The 14467-nt window shown below is 43.5% G+C and overlaps 1 protein-coding gene across 1 annotated transcript in view; it reads left to right on the plus strand.

Moving 5' to 3' along the window:
• Positions 1-14467, plus strand: part of LOC136157105 (ankyrin repeat domain-containing protein 26-like) — a 209646-nt gene that overhangs the window by 59135 nt on the left and 136044 nt on the right. The window lies entirely within an intron of this gene.

A 14467-nucleotide genomic window follows, 5' to 3' on the forward strand; every position in this document is an offset into this window, starting at 1 on the left:
GAGCATAGTTGATAGACAGTTTTGTGTTAGTTTCAGGCGTACAGCAAATTGATTCAGTTTACACACACATGCATCCTTTTCCAGTTCCTTTTCGCAGGTGGGTGACTGCAGAATGTTGAGTAGAGCTCCCTGTGCTCCCCAGGAGGCCCTTGTGGTCAGCCAAGAGCAGAAGTGGGGAGGAGGGATAAATTAGGAGTTTGGGGTTAACATAGACACACTACTAGACATAAAATAGATAAGCCACAAGGGAATGGCCTAATTTTTTTTGCTGGGATAGGAGTCTGTTGGAAAGATCTGAGCACTGGTTGGGATATGTGAAGATATCTGAAGTTAATCAAAGCCTCTAATAAAGAAAGAGGGAATATGTTCTACAGGGTGGCGTATTCCACCACTTGTTGCACATTCACACCCATTTCTTTCTGGTTGTGGGGTGGTGAAGCTCTGCAGATTTATTGGGAGGGGCACGGCGTGGACAGCGGGTCTGCATCTTTTGTCTGAGTGACTTAATATCAGAAAGGCCGGAGGGTGGCCCCTTCTGTGTCTGTAACCAGATTCAGTGAGGAGGGAAAAGGAGGTGAGTTGCTGTGTGTGGTGATAGTTTTCAAAGTCCATATGTGGGAGTTATCTCTTATTAACACAACGTCATTGTAAAGTGATTTGATAAACTCAGTGACACAGCATCTTATTAGGCAATTGTGAGACTGCCACTTCGGCAAGAAGTGGCTGATACCCTCAAAAAGCAGTCTATGTTGGACGCTGCGCTGGAAGTCATGGCACGCAACCATGCCAATTTAGAAGATGAGATACAGGATTTAAAGAGCAAGGTATGGGGTACTCTTTCTGCCCCCTTCTGATGTCTATGTCAGAAGCTTTCTCTATCTCCTTTATACTTTAATAAAACTTTATTACACAAACGTTCTGAGCGATCCAGCCTCGTCTCTGGCCCCGGATTGAATTCTTCTCCTCCGGAGACCAAGAACCCGGACGTCTTTGGGATTCAGCAACAACCTTTCATCTTGGGGCCTTGTCCGGGATCCTTCAGGACAAGGAGGGTGTGCTTTGCTCATGATGTCTACTCTACGAGCTCAAAGAAGACTCCAAACGGAATTCGAGTGGTCCCTCATGCTCCAGCGGCCCGGCCCGGGCTTCCTCTACATTCTTTAGGATTATTTAACAATAATGTATCTTGCCTGAGGACAGCCTTTGATTAAACCTTCTGGCTAATTCTGTTATCTTAAAACATAAATTAGACATAAACATAAATTAGGTCTACAACTCGGGAGACCCAGGTTTAATCCCTGGGTCAAGAAGATCCCCTGGAGAAGGAAATGGCAACCCAGTCCAGTACTATCGCCTGGAAAATCCCATGGATGGAGGAGCCTGGTGGGCTACAATCCATGGGGTCGCAAAGAGTTGGACACGACTGAGCGACTTCACTTTCACTTTCTAAAACATAAATTATGGGAGTAGGTCTGGTCTTTACAAGGATGTATCCTGCCTGAGGACAGTTTTTGGATTAAACCTTCTGGCCAATTCTGTTATCTTAAAATGTAAATTATGGGAGTAGGTCTGGTGAGGTCTTTACAACCTCCAGACATTCCTTGGATTCTTTGGAGAGTATATAACTCCACTGCTAACACTAGCAAGGGGGTACTCTTTTGACCACCTTCTCATATGTCAGAAGCTCTCTCTATCTCCTTTATACTTTAATAAAACTTTATTACAAAAAAATAAATAAATAAAGAGCAAGGTACGTCAACTCCCAAGTCAGGTACATATGAAATTGAATGTGTGGACAGTTAATATGTAGGTTAAAGCGTTTGAGGACACTCATTTTCATAGTTTTCTTTTGTATTTTCATTACAAGTCATTTACTCCAGTTTTATTATCTTTATAATGCACTCGTTTCTTAAACTCTGTCATTCTGTGATTTGCATTATATATTTTTACTTATGTTATTTATCCTTAGGAAAGTGGAGAAATGTGCATCCTTATTCACACAAGTTGAGAGACTTTTTTTTTGTATTGAACTATATATATATATACATATATATATATATATAGACACACACACACACACACACACACACATATATATATATTAGTGATAGCTGTATTACCATGATGAGGTAAGCCAGATAAAATCAGAGGATAATGTTTAATGGAAGGTTCCAGAAAATTATCATTTCTCATCTTCCCTTTGGTGACCGGCTGTAGAGTTCTGTGTATATTTATTTTGTGAATTTCAGAATAACTTGTTGCGGAAATGGTATTATACAAACCCGTTGAATTTAGGCATTGCTTTCTTTTCTTCATTTGAGATATATTGTAAAAGCAAGGAGATCCTCAGATGGAGTATAGTATGTATGCCGGACCAGCCGGGAGATTTCAGCGAGCAACACGGCGCGTTCCTTTAGGCTAAGAAATAAAGACACAGAACAGATGGGGTCGAGAGGATCGCTGCAGTCAGCGATGATTCTTTATTTCTCAGGGTTACATTTATACTAAACCAAGAAGAGAATCTTAAGAAGAGAAAATATTTTTCCATAAACATCACTTTGAGATAACAATCACCAGAACTCTCTGATAACGTCAAGGGTTAAGAAGGGCATCCCATTTATCTTAAGGGTGGTCGTGAAAGGCTTATGTATCTGCATCATGTGTGCATTCAAGGCTTACTAGTGTTCTGATTAACTTTGGGTTCCAGGAGAGGGGTGGCGGGACAGAGAGCTATGTCCTTGAACAGACCCTTGATAATCAATCAAGGCAGCTCCCAGAGTCAGCTCTTTCAAGCCGCTCCCCGCATATGTACATCCAAAATAAAGAATTAAGAGCATCATCTAGATCGTGCCTTTGGATTTTTTAAAAAGCTATTGAGATATAATTGACATATCATATAATTCACCCATTCCAAGTGTGTAGTTCAGTATCTCTTAGTCTAGAGAGGTGTCACCTGTGACCACAGTCAATTTTAGAGCATTTCCACCACCCCTCAAAAGAAACCCTGCATCCCTTAGTCACCACCTATGGCCCCCTCCTCTCCCTCAGCCCCAGGCAGCCCCCAGTATAATATCCGTCTGTGTGGACGTGCCTGTTCTGGGTATTTCACGTAAGTGGAGTCACACGGTGTGTGCTCCTTTGTGGTTAGCTTTTCTCATGTGATGTCATGTTTTCGCGGTTCATCCATGTTATAGCACGTGTCAGTTCTTCCGTTTCTGTTGATGATCAAACTAGAAACAGTACGTGGCTAAGCCATTTATCCATTCATACGTTGATGGAGATTTGGGTTGTTTCCACTTTGCGGCTATGAAAAATGCTGCTGTGAGCACTGACTTACACGCTTCTGGATGGACAGGCTTTTATTTCCCTGTGGTTGGATTTTATCCTCAGAGTTAACTGTTAATTCCACGTATAAAATAAACTGGAGAAATAACCCACTAGTTTGGGTGAGTTAAGATCTCCTTTGTTGTGCAATGATTTCTCAACAACACATGTTATACCTCACTTTCATTAACTCTAGATTTACAGAGAAATAGAAACTATTGGTTAGAACAATCCTGTAAGATTAGATCCATGTCAAATGTTTTTGTACTAACTCACCTTAAAAAGCATGCTACATGCTAAATCGCTTCAGTCATATCCAACTCTTTTGCAACCCTATGGGCTGTAGCCCACCAGGCTCCTCTGTCCATGGAATTCCTCAGGCAAGAATACTGAAGTGGGTTGCCATTTCCTACTCCAGGGGATCTTCCCAACCAAGAGGTTGAACCCAATTGTCTCCTGCATTCCCTGTATTGGCAGGCAGATTCTTTACCACTGTGCCACCTAGGAAGCCCATTTAAATCGATAAATGTCTCTGAATTTTTTTTTTTCTTTTCCTCTAAAGGTTTTGTATATCCCTAGTCTGATTTATTCATGGATAATTGACTTTTGTTTGATGCTATCGTAAATCATAAGTTTAAGAATTTGCTACTTTACAGGAATACAATTGGAGTTTGTGTCCTGATTTTATGTAGAGCTACCTTGCTAAACTTTCTTACTGACTCTAATATTGTATTTCTGAATTACATTCTTTCATGTATAAACACAACCATCATGTGTGAAGTATGCCAGTTTTGTTTCTTCCTTTCCAGTCATCAAACTTTTGTGTCTTTCTCTTGCTTTAATGCTCTGCCTAGGAACACTTCTAAAATGCTGAATTGAAAATAATAGTAATGAACATTTTTGTCTTTTCTTGAACTCAAAGGGCAACTTCCAATGACTCATCATCACATCTGAGGTTTATGGAAGGATTTTGGGTTGTCTACAAATAATTTTCCTTCTACTCACAATTGCTGGGAATTTTTCATCGTAAATGGAAATGAATTTTATCAGATACATTTTTCTGGATATGTTGAGGTGATTATAGGATTTATTTCATTTGTTAATTAATTCCATTTATTGGTTTTCTAAAGTTAAATCTGCATCTTCGGGCTTCCCTGGTGGGCTCAGTGGGAAAGAATCCGCTTGCCAATGCAGAAGGCATCAGTTTGAGACCTAGTCTGGGAAGATTCCACATACTGTGGAGCAAGTAAGCCCACGAGCCACAGCTACTGAAACCCATGCCTCCCGGAGTCCCTGCTCTGCAACAAGAGACGCCACAGCAATGGGAAGCCCATGCACTGCAAGAAGAGTAGCCCCTGCTTGCCGCAACTAGAGAAAACCTGCATACAGCAATGAAGACCCAGGAAAGCCAGAAATGAAAACATAAATAATTCTAAAAAAATATCTTCATCTTTTATATAAACCCTTCTTGATGATGATGGATGATCCTTTTTACATGTTACTCACTTTGATTTGCATGCGAGTGTCCTTTACTCTGTTGCCCGTGTCAGACTTCAGTATCAAAGTTAAGCTACTCTCACAAAGTAAGTCTTTCCTATTCTTACTCCTATTATCTCCAATTATCTGGAAGAGTCTGTGCAGTATTTCCTTGAAGGCGACTTTAGTTGTATCCCATTATATTAATGCATCACATGGGTTGTCATGACAGCTTAGAATCCCAAGGAACCTTATCCACAGATCAAGTCTTCATAGTCCTGTCAACTCTATCCCATGGGCTTTCACTGAATACACACTGGTGCTGAGCCAAAGCCTGGGAGCAGGCAAAGAGCTGAGAGAAACTTCTAAAGGTTTCATTCAGTGCAAGGCATTGGCTGGCAGCTTCCTATGGCTAAGGGATGTCAGAGTGCTGACACCAGTCTCTCACTGAGAGCACTGCATAGGCTTCCAAAGCCTGAGGGTAGGCTGCAGAGAGACCTCCTGAAGCCCTGATTGGGAATCATAGATGAAAAACAAAGAGAACTTCCCATGGACCCCAAAAGCTAGCAGCTAGCCTATAGAGCAGAGAGAGATCTCCCATGATTTAACAAGCTGGGTAACTTGGCTACAGAACAAGAGAACTGCAAGGTCCCATGCCCTGCTGAAGGGAAAGTGCTAGCTCTTCTCTCTAAACATTTGAAGCTAGTAACCTGAATGTAGCAAACCTGAAGCAAAGTCCATACTCAGCTCAACTACAGGTTAGACAGTAGCACATAGGGTAAAGAATCTGCCTGCAATGCAAGATGCTCACACAGTGTGTGAGCGACTCACACACGGGCTAGAGGAATTCAGGCCCCTAACCTTAGGGCCATGTTGAATAGATGAAACACACTCTTCTGGAAACAAATATTATTAACTTTGCATTTATCTTTTATGTGCAATGTCTTGTCTAATATCCAAAGTTAAGACACATTCAAAGAAGTAAGAAAATATGAGCTAGGGTTGAAAAAAGAAACAGTCAATAAAAGCAAATCCAGAGATGGCCTAGATGTTGGGCTTATCAGACAGGGACTTTACATAACTCTAGCGAGCGAAGTCGCTCAGTCGTGTCCAACTCTTAGCGACCCCTTGGACTGCAGCCTACCAGGCTCCTCCATCCATGAGAATTTCCAGGCAAGAGTACTGGAGTGGGTTGCCATTTCCTTCTCCTGGGGATCTTCCCGACCCAGGGGTCAAACCCAGGTCTCCCACATTGTAGACAGACGCTTTACCATCTGAGCCACCAGGGAAGTTCATTACATAACTCTAATAAATGATAAATGCTAAGGGCTCTAGTGGGTAGAAAATGGACATTGCACAAGTAGATGGGCAAAATCCACAGAGAACTGGAGGTTTTAAAAATGTTAACAAAAATAACAGATATGAGAATCATTCAGTGAACTTAGCTGACTGGACACAGCAGCGGAAAAAAAAATGTTAGTGAAGCCTGTAGACAAGTCAATTGAAATGATTCAAAATTAAATAAAGGGAGGGAAGGAGGTTTAAAAGCCATGGAATCTGAGTTCTGCAAGACAATAGCAGCAGTAGTTGAACACGGTACTTGTAATTAAAATCCAAGGAGACGACAGTGGAGCACAGGAAAAATCTGAAGAAATAATGGTTGAGAAATTTCTTCAGTTGATTAGTGATACCAACACACAGAGTCAAGAATCTCAGTGGACTCCAAGCAGGATAAATACAAAACAGCTGGGGTGGGACTGTTGAACAGTCATGTCCAACTCTCTGTGGCCTCCTGGACTGTAGCCCACCAGGCTCCTCTGTCCATGGAGTTTTCCAGGCAAGAATACTGGAGCAGGTTGCCATTTCCTACTCCAGTGGATCTTCCTGACCCAGGGATTGAACCTGAATCCCTTGCGTCTCCTGCAGGCAGATTCTTTACTGCTGATGCCACCTGGGAAACCCTGACATATGAGAATCAAACTGCTAAAAAGCAAAGACCAAGAACAGATCTTAAGAGCACCCAGATAGTGAAAAATTGTTACTTTCAGGGAAACAACGGTAAGAACGAAGGCTAAATTCTCTCAGAAATCATGAAGACCAGAAAACACCAGAATCATATCTTTAGTCCTGAAAGGGCAATTAGGGGGGTAAAAAGTTGTCAAGCTAAACTATTATATCCATTGAAAACCTCCTTTAAAAATGAAGGTAAAGACATTACAGAGTACCAATTGAAGAACTCTTTCCCAATAGACAGTCACTGCCAAAGAAAAAAAAAAAGTAACAGGTTTTAGGTTGTAGGGAAATGATACCAAGCAGAAGAAAGACTTTTAAAACAAAATGGGAGGGGGGATATTCTGAGAGAATAGCATTGAAACAAGTATACTACCGAGGCTGAAACAGATCACCAGCCCAGGTTGGATGCATGGGACAAGTGCTCAGGGCTGGTGCACTGGGAAGACCCAGAGGGATTGGATGGGGACTGGAGTGTGTGTGTGTGGGGGGGGGGGGGGGAAGGGATCAGGATGGGGAACACATGTAAATGCATGGCTGATTCATGTCAATGTATGGCAAAAACCACTACAATATGGTAAAGTAATTAGCCTCCAACTAATAAAAATAAATGAAAAAAAAATTTTCACATGCTTCAGATAGCCGGAATGAATGTAGGTCAAAAATTATTTGCAATTAAAAAAAATGAAGGGATCAAAAGTATAATAAATATGTAGCTTTAGACTTGCTTGGCATAAAAGCTTGAATTTAAAACCCAAGTCATGGTCACCAATCCTTTGCCCTAAGGTAACCAGAGCCTTTTCTTCTCAGAGTGCAGGTTCTCCAGCTGCAACAAAGAGTTGGCCCTTGTCTCCAGCTCTCTGGTGACCTTGGGAAGGTGGCACAGTGGTAAAGAATCTGCCAGAAGCAGAAAACGCTGGTTAAATTCGTGGATTAGGAAGATCCTCTGGAATCGAAAATGGCAGCCTACTCCAGCATCCTTGCCTGGAACATTCCATGGACAGGAGCCTGGCTGGTTCCATTCCAGGGGTCACAAAGAGTCAGGGCTGTGTCGGCTGAGCACAGCCCCCACAGATGTTATCCTTGAGGCTCACTCTTTCTTTCTTCTTGACCATATTCTCTAAAAACTCATGCTATTTTGAAGCAGATTACTACCTGCCTGCGCTCTGGCAGAAGTTTTACCTTCTGGGTAGATATGGAAAGAAAGGAGCGGCTGGTGGGGCTGGGAGTGGGTCAGTGGAAAAGCTCTGTCCAGCTCACAAAAGAACTCATATGCACAAGTCAGTGGTTGAATGCTTCTTTGGTGTTTTAGTCCAAGAGAGCTCCTTGTTCTGGGCAGGCAGCGGAGGTGAATCGATGCCTCTTGCTTCGCTGCTGTTAGCCCTGCTGCTTTAGTTTAGAATTCGCAGCACACAGAGCCCCAGAGTGTGTCCCTCAGCCCTCCCCCAGGGACACAATAGTGCGCTTGTCTTTCAGTGCTGCAAACAGCATTCTCTCTCCCCCTGAGTTTCCAGCACTGTTTCCAGTTGTTGGCCTTTTGTGTATCTTCTCAGGTATTTTAATGAAAAAGTTAGAGAGGTTACATCAGGTAAGTCTAGTTTTTTTTGACAACTTTTTATTACTTAAATTCATATATGTAGGAAAGTTGAAAGAATTTTACAGGAAATATCCATACACCTTCCACCTAGATTCAATACCTAAAGTATTGATTTTGCTTATTAATGACAAATTTTAATTCGGGGATGCAGAAAAAGATAGTTTATTTTAAGCAGATTGTTATTATACATATTCTTAGACTTATGAGCATTAAATATGCTTTATGTTAATCATAAAAATATTTAACCAGAGAAAAACTGGAGTATAAGTAACTTTTCTATAAATGATACATCAGCATTACGTTAATAAATGGAAAACTGAAGCAATCATTTTAAGAGTTCATGTTTTATAAAATTTTAATGAGATTGGATAATTTTTTACAATGATCCACCTCATTCTATAGATTAAAATTGGTTGAATGATGGGAAAGGAGAAATAAATGACCTTGATGTCGATTTGGGTCTATGTTGTCTTAAGCAAAAATTTACCTAAACTATAAATCAATTTGGGATTTCCTGGTGGCTCAGACAGTAAAGAATCCTCTTGCAATGTGGGAGACCTGGGTTCAGTCCTTGAATTGGCACTATCTCCTAGGGGAGGGCATGGCAACCCACTCCAGCATTCTCACCTGGAGAATCCCCATGGATAGAGGAGTCTGGTGGGCTACAGTCCATGGGATCGCAAACAGTCGGTCATGACTGAGAGAGTAAGCACAGCACATAAATAAACTTGGAGCTCAAGACATCTCCTTTTATACCCAATGTCTTTTAAAGGATATCATTTATATTATTATATTATATTATACAGTCATATGGGTTTCCCTGATGACTCAGTTGGTAAAGAGTCTGCTTGCAATAGTTTCTCACCAGAGGATGAGAACAAGAATGAGAAGATTCTTCTTGGCTTTGTAATTCATCACCCTCCAGCATGCTCACCATCTGGGAGAAACCAACATCAGCCATTGGGCTGACTTATTGAGAAGCCGACAGATGATGGCCTCAAAGTCATTTAAAAAGAGCACTTCAACTCCAACCTCATTTAAAAGGCTATGCTTTTATACCAAAACTTAGTGGTAATATTCTTCCGCTTTACATTTTTCTTCTCACAATACAGCATTTCAAACAGCCCAGCCAAGGGACCCTAAAGCAGTCTTAGGTCTTATGTAACAATTCCCTGCACATTATTATTATTTTTCAAATTGCTTTTCCCTGGCACACATTACAAAGTCTCCCTGCAGATCAAAACCAAAGGCTTGGAACGAACCCATGTTTGTTTCAACTTGAATCACCATCCACCTGGGTCTGAGTCAGGCTGGCAGTCCAAAGGGAAAATACTGCCTAAGTTTGTTACTGCCTCTGGATCTGTCCCCGGGCTCAAGAGCACAAAGCAGATCAACTGGGAGAGGCCACAAGGCAAATTTGCCTAGAGATGAATTCTGGGAGGCAGCAGGGTTGAGAGTAGCCTGGCCATTTGGCAGGGAGTAAATAGCAATGACCTCTGAGTGGAACCATTTGAGAAAGAGCAAGGTGGCTCATGATTCCTAAGTAAGGGCTTGCTGAAGCATTGTTTTAAGCTAGAAAGGCTCTCAAGGCAAGCCTTTTCCTTTTGGAGACATTTAAGACCTGAAAACCAGCCACCTTTGGTTATTATAAAACTTCAAAATGTATATAACATTTTAAAACAAGGACACTCCAGAACTCACTTAAATACAAAGTAACTAGAATCGATCCATTCTTTGCTTCTAGAGGTCCTTTTGATTCTAGATTTTACATCTTCTAAAAGTAGAATCCTTCTCCAATATAACTTTCAGGAAAAGGAAAGGTGGTTTTTATTCGCTAATTGTGGCTCTCTCCTTTTTCCCATAGACCAGATTCTGCCAGGTGAGTAAACTGCCAGTTGGCTGAGTCCAGCTCTCAAGTATCTTTAACTCTCTAAGCCTCTAGGACATTGCTCCTCAAGGACAGGCATTAATTCCTCTCTGTCAAAGAGTCTAGCAACATGCTAGGTCTCCTGAGAAGCTGGTGAGGAGGAGGCATTCTATGCCTTATTTGGGGCTAGTCAAGAACCTGGAAGCCTGGGAGACCAGACGGGCTGCTCTAGGAGGTCTCATGGCTGTGCCTGGAGAGCATCATTTCCAGCTGCCCCACTGAGTGGCTGGGTAGATTGGGACATGTTACTTATCTCTACGGCCTATTTCCTCATCTGTAAAATGGGGCTTATGGTAACAACCACATCAATGTGCTGTTTTGTATTTTATCATTTATTTTTATTTTGGCTGTGCTGGGTCTTCATTGCTGTGCAGGCTTTCCTTTAGTTGCAACAAGCAGGGGCTACACTTTAGTTGCAGTGCTTAGGCTTTTCACTGCAGTGGCTTCTCTTTCGGAGCACAGGCTCCATAAGTGCCTGGGGCGTGTGGGCTGCAGTAGTTGCAGTTCCCGGGTTCTAGAGCCCAGGCGCAATAGTTGTGGTGCCTGGGTTTAGTTGCTCCTCCTCATGCGGGATCTTCCCAGGCCAGAGACCGAACCTGTGTCTCCTGCATTGGCAAGCAGATTCTTTACCCCTGAGCCACCAGGGAAGCCCCAGTGAGCTGTTTTTCAGATTAATTAAAATAGAAAGAGCACAAAGTAAATGTTAAACCTCTGTCAGCCATTACTATCAGACGTCTGAACGTGTGTTTGACGCATGTAACTGTACTGCGACCAAATGTCATTTGTGCCAGTAGAACTGCATTGCCCGCTCTAGTCAGATATATATGTTTTTAAACTTCTCTCACGATTGGGGAAGGATCACCAAGAGGAAACAGGGAACTGACCGCTGAGGCAGGGGGAGAGCCGGAATCTCTGGGGCATTTGCCCCCACCCTCCCTTGCAGCTCTCGCCACCAGTGAGAGTTACCTTGTTCGGACCAAGAGAAAGCACTCCTGGGAGCCCCTTAGAGCCAGGGTCCCCACCCTCTGGGATTTAATGCCTGATGATCTCAAGTGGAGCTGATATAAGAATAATAGAAAGAAAGTGCACAATAAATGTAGTGCGCTTGAATCATCCCGGAACCATCCACCCCTCCATCCACAGAAAAACTGTCTTCTATAAAACTGATCCCTGGTACCAAAAAGGCTGGGGACCGCTGCTCTAAGGAGCAGGCTGTGTGTGTGTGTGCACGCATGCATGTGTGTTTAAAGTTCTTCAACAAATACACTAAGTTCTGCTTTGGGGATACATCATGGATCCACAAAGGAAGCCCTGTAGACAGAAACATTATGCAAAAATCAAGACAGACCAATGGATTTTAATAGAGTATAATGGGTTCATTGATATAGCTTCCGATTCCACAGTGTCACTGATGTTTACGAAATGACATCTGTTGAGTTTTGGTGTAGTACCAAAGAGGAATAGCCACAGCAAACAAAAAGACTATAGTTGTCGTTTAGTGGCTCAGGCGTGTTCCACTCTTTTGTGAACATTTTTAGACTGTAGCCCTCTAAGCGCCTCTGTCCATGGGATTCTCCAGGCAAGAATACGGAAGTGGGTTGTCATTTCCTTGTCCAGGGGATCTTCCCAACCCAGGGATCCAACCAGTGTCTTCTGCATTGGCAGGTGGATTCTTTACTGCTGAGCCACCTGGGAGGCCCGAAAAGGATGTTAACTTCTCTCTTTCCCAACTACATATATTGTGAGGCTGAGTTTCCTTCACATCTTGCAACCAAAACCATGTACTGCAACAGATTGAATAGAAAAGTAGGTATGAGAATCAGTATGAGTCAATATGAATATCAACAGATAAAACTCAAACAAAAACGTTTGTGTCCTCAATTAAAAAAAAACAACTTTCTATTTTATATTTAAGAATGACCAATAACAATGTTGTGATAGATTTAGGTGGACAGCAAAGGGACTCAGCCATAGATACACATGTATCCGTTCTCCCCCAAACTCCCCTCCCATCCAGGCTGCCACATAACATTAAGCAGATTTCCCTGTGCTATACAGTGAAAAAAGTGTTAATCACTTAGTCACGTCTGACTCTGCGACCCAGTGGACTGTAGCCTTCCAGGCTTCTCTGTCCACGAGATTCTCTAGGCAAGAATACTGAAGCGGGATGCCATGCCCTCCTCCAGGGGATCTTCCAGACCCAGGGACTGAACCAGGGTTTCTTCCATTGCAGGCAGACTCTTTACCATCTGAGCCACACACCTTTGAGGTGCGATACAGGAAGGTCCTCCATTACTTAAAGGTTCCTAAGATGAAAAAGCTTGAGAACCACTGAATTAGAGTTTTACTTAAAAAAGGACAAAACTGTGTTTAAAAACTTGCTAGGAAACTAGATCTTATTTGTCCCTATAATAATAATGATTACATAAAGCGATAGAGCCGTTAGCTAATCCTACAATGGCTATCACATTGCAATATATAGATGTATCAAATTAATATGTGGTCCCCTTAAATGTACACAGTGTTATATGTTAGTTATATCTCATTATTTTTTAAAAGGAGACTTCATTTTTTCTTGTCATTATTAATGTACTATTAGAGAATAAGCTTCTTTTACTGCTTCGATCACAATGCAAAGAAGTCACAGGTTTTCCTCATTTTCACGGGGAGCCTGGTGGCGTTTTCTCTCCCTTGTGGAATGTTCACCTTGTCACCTTCGCCCTGTATGGCCTGGTCTTCCTTCACGAGAAGAAAAACTGATCCCTCAGGAGCTCCTGCCTCCAGGAGCGGTGACATCGGCCAGATGTCTGGCTGGGCTGTATGTAATTACTGGCCCTCCTTCTCATCCCGTCTCTCCTGTTTCTAAACACCCTTTGAAAAAAGCGATTATTTATTAAGAACTGTGTTAAGTTTATATGTATTTTCTCATTTAATCCTCACAGTGATTCTACAGGCTAGAAACTATGATTCTCATTTTATAGGGAAGCAAACTCAACCTCAGAAAGGTTAGGAGAAGCCTCTAGGAATGGAAATGACTTGAAAGCCCTTTTAATTCACACATTCAAAACGTTGCCCAGCTGAATTTTGGTACTTGGACAATTCAGTTCAGTTCAGTTCTTAGCAATAAATTAGCACTGAAGGGAGACACAAGCACAGATCCGCACCCGAGCCCTGAGGATGTTGGGTCCTGGCCGGTGAGACCCCCCCATGCTGAGAGCATGTCTGAGCCCTGCTGATGATGTCTTGCCGGAACTGTTTCCAGAAGCTTTATGCCGAGCCTTCACCCCCACCTCACCCCCACATTCTCTCCAGTGGTCTCTCTGAGCCCTCACCTGGGGCAACAGGCTTGAGCTCCTCACTGCATGCTGTATGCCTGGGCCCTGTGACCCACCATCGCACCAGAACCTCACTCCTGGAGTTGAGATCTGGGTGGGTTCAGACTCCAACGGCACCTTTTAGGCAGCAGCAGCAGAAGTGGGGGCTGGAGGGTGAGGGGAGTGGGTAGAGACGGAGTGTGAGCCGAGAGAAGCAGGCATGGAGAGGAGCCTTGGGCTCTCGGCCCCCGGCCACAGCCAGGAATGTTCCCAGACAGTGCTGACCTCTTACCCCAGCCCTCTTCAGCTCAGGATCCACAGCCCCCACCACTCCCACTTCAAGGACCAGCAGCCGCCTCTGGAGCAACTGGGGGGGGGGGGGCATCACCATGGCAACCAGGCCAGACAGGATGGGAGTGGGGTGGGGCTGCTTTCAAGTCTTTTATTGCTTCAGAACATAGGCCTGCTCCTCTCATCGTGGTCATGTCCGGGGGCCCTGAGGACTGGGAGATCCAGACCAGCAGGGACCATCTGCTCCCCACCGTGTCTCTCAGCTCAGGGCAGGAAGTTTCTGCGGTCTCAGCCAGGTCCTCGCCAGCACAGTCCAGGAGGAAATCCAGGCTCTCTGTCCAGGCCCGCACCACCCCAGCACTCTGGACGCTGGTGAGCGTCTCCTCAGGGCATTCAGGTGGCAGAACTGGAAGGGAGGCAGGGCTGGGCTGACCCCTCGCCTCTGCACTTCTGGGCTGAGACGCATTAGGGATAGGACCTTGTCAACTGAGTACCTGATGGGAGGAGTAGAGGAGTGTCTGCGCGAGG

The sequence above is a fragment of the Muntiacus reevesi genome, chromosome 2, assembly GCF_963930625.1.
Source record: "Muntiacus reevesi chromosome 2, mMunRee1.1, whole genome shotgun sequence".
NCBI lineage: Eukaryota > Metazoa > Chordata > Mammalia > Artiodactyla > Cervidae > Muntiacus > Muntiacus reevesi.